The 3,231-nt window shown below is 28.3% G+C and overlaps 1 pseudogene; it reads right to left on the reverse strand.

Moving 5' to 3' along the window:
• Positions 1–968: 968 nt before the first annotated feature.
• Positions 969–1,703, reverse strand: LOC125845852 (ubiquitin C-terminal hydrolase 12-like; annotated as a pseudogene).
• Between the last annotated feature and the right edge of the window lie 1,528 nt (positions 1,704–3,231).

Consider the following 3,231-nt stretch of genomic DNA (forward strand, 5'->3'; position numbering starts at 1 on the left):
GTCTACTCAAGGCATTTGGAATATATTTGTAGGAGTAGCTAGGATACATGACCTTTTCATGCAGTTAAATTAGGCTATAACACAACAGTAGAATGAAAATTGTGTTATTAAATTGAAGCCACTGTATCATGTAGGCTGAACCAACCATTAATATGTGACAATCATGGAAGAGAAGAAACAACATTGTCCATAGGAGGGAAATTTCCAAGTTTAAGGATGTTTACAACATCAATGAAATCATTACCTTGTTTCAAAGGTTAGATTTTTATTGTTGAATACACATGTGTTATTGATTAGAATAGCAAATCACATTCATCTCATAAGTTCCATCCATTCTTGACTAAACCTCATAGAAAACACCCTATAGTTGATTATTGATTCAGTTTTAACAAGTTACACCAACTTGACATGATAAACAAGTAATGGACACTATCATTTATATAACAAAATGCAAGCAAGAAAGCATCCACCGAAAAAGATGTTTCACAAGAAATTATCTTGGGAGAATTTAAAATATCTATCTATTGTTGTATCATCATAAATCAAGGATTATGATAAACCATTGATAACATGAAGCACTGAAACATCTGCTTCTAGAATGTAGCAGTTTCCGACAATGAAGTTTTTCTTTGTATCCTTCACTTCACTTAGTGGCATAAATTCCGCCCATCCCTAACAAAAATTAGGAGCTGCAAACCAATATCCTGCAGAAGTTGTCTAAGAAAAATGCATCAAATTACTCATAGGAAATTCGAAAAAGAAACTAACAGTATTGATGCGTGTCAGAAAGGATCATAAGGATCATAAAACTGCTTCTATAATTTATGCTGAAAAAAAAGAATTACATTTTTGTTTACTTGTATTAATTGCAAACGTAGGAACCTGAATTTATTTGAAAAATTAGGGAACAAGAGAACATACTAGTTAACTTGAGGTGGACATCATCAAACCCATCTTTGATAGATATGCTAAATTTTGTCAAATCCATTACCATGAACTAATTCAAGAAAGATTGAAATGTTCTTGGCCATTTTGATTAGTGTCACCTGTAGGATATAGACGAAGTTCCCTACGTACAGAGGCGACAAGTTTTACATACACAACTCAAGAGTATTATTTGCTAAAGAAACTATAAATGTATATAACGAATAAAAAGGTTATGAATAATATACCATTTGTAACCCCCAATAGTAAACTTTTGAGAATACACTATTGTCTTCAGTTTTGTGAATTTAGAAATATTCCATTCGTGCTTATAAGACTTCATCCCATTCAAAGGAGGGGACAAACATTCACCTACTCCATGGTTCTTGATGACATATACATCGACCCCAAAGACACATATGTCGTTAACAAGATAACCATTAGAGGGCTCTCTGAATGTTTCATGAGAAATACATTTTGAGAAACCCCATTCAGTCTTAATATTGTGAAAACGTTGCTCCATTCCTGTAATAAAGTATTATATATATTATCAAGTACTTTTAAGAATTCATATTTTGGAAGAGGAAAACTTTGAGAAAAAGGAACACTATACCTCTCCTTACAAGATACTTTCCATGAATTTGATCAAAAATAAAGAAGCTAAATGTGGCATTCACCTCCCAACAAGACTGTAAAGGACTTGTCTCAGCAATGGCTAAGCATACAGAAATATGATTATGTCCATCCACATTTCCATCTCCATCAGGACATATGATCATTTTCCTATCCAAAATGCAATAAATTGTAAAATTGATAAAAATTTCTTATGGAAAACTCAGTTGTTAAAATTACTATAATATTGTTTTCTTGAATAATTACCTTTTCTATAATTATAACCAATTAACTTCAATGTGTCCATTTGGAACACAAACATAAATAATTTGGAACAACAATACTTTTGATATATTTAGAGACGTTAGAAAATTTTGTTACAAAAGAAATGATCAAATTTATATGTATAGTAGAGCTGGAGATTAACTAGGTGAATTCATTATATATTTTGGTCAAGAATCTCAATCCTTTTTTTTACAACTTTATAAAATGGTATTTTATATCTAACATATTGCTTTCAAATTTTTCACTTATATGAGATTTAACTATTTTATTGTAGGTCCTTTTTTTTTGGTTGAATGGAAAAAATTTAGAAAATTTTGTTATAAAAGAAATTATCATACTTATATATATAGTAGAGCTACAAATTAAGTAGGTGAAGTCATCTCATCTTTTTGGTCAAGAATCTCAATTTTTTTTATAACTTATATATTTCTTTCAGATTTATTACTTATATGATTTTTGATTATTTTATTGAAATTGTTTTTTTTTTGTTGAATGGAAAAAGTTCATTTTCTCCATAACATTTGATAAACGGATAGATTTTATTTACATGTAAGTTGCACTTTTTATTACTTGAATTTTATTTTAAGAGCTTGACAAGAAATTCAAGTAATGCAAATTTTATATCAAAAGCTCAGTGTGAAATGTCTAACAAGTCATTTTTTTAAATTTCCTTTAATGTAAAATTTAATGGTCTTTATTTTCATTACTCTCGTGACTTTTTATTATTATAACATCTAAAATAATTAATAGTCATATTCCTGATATTATTTGGTATTATATATTGTAGTCCTATATATAGAAATATTGTAAAGCTTTGTTGAAATGAGCACATGAACATTTCAAGTTGTAATATTTTCAGGCTTTTTAATGGTGATTTAGGCTTGTGGAAGTGGATATTGACAAGAGCTCGGAAGATTGTACATTTATTTCATATTTTGTTTAAATGTTTTAATGATTAAATTGTAAGAATGATATTGTATTATTTATTTATTTATTTTATTTCTCTCATCTCTTTATTTTGTATTTTATATAAAGTTTTAATTGTTGTAAGTTTAAAATTTTGTTTGGTTAAAGATAGTAACTTATGACGTTGTAGGACATAATTTTCTCTTCTCTTTTCTTTCTTTTTTTACTTTTACTTCTTCAAAAAGATCTAAATATTTTTTGTTCCCTTTGAATTTTCAATTAGATATCCTTCACTACAAGTTTTTAATAACACTAAAAGTTACACAATAATATCTCGAGTCTCTTGAGTTTTTTATATCTACTAAAATCTTTGGCTAAAAATTCTATTTATTTTCTTATATATATCTTTTTTACAATCTTTCTGTAATGACCTATTCCCGTCGTTATAAAAATGCCAATGGGGGGAAATTTGGGACCGAAAAACTTTTTCGTAGTATTTGGATT

The sequence above is a fragment of the Solanum stenotomum genome, chromosome 11, assembly GCF_019186545.1.
Source record: "Solanum stenotomum isolate F172 chromosome 11, ASM1918654v1, whole genome shotgun sequence".
Taxonomy (NCBI): domain Eukaryota; kingdom Viridiplantae; phylum Streptophyta; class Magnoliopsida; order Solanales; family Solanaceae; genus Solanum; species Solanum stenotomum.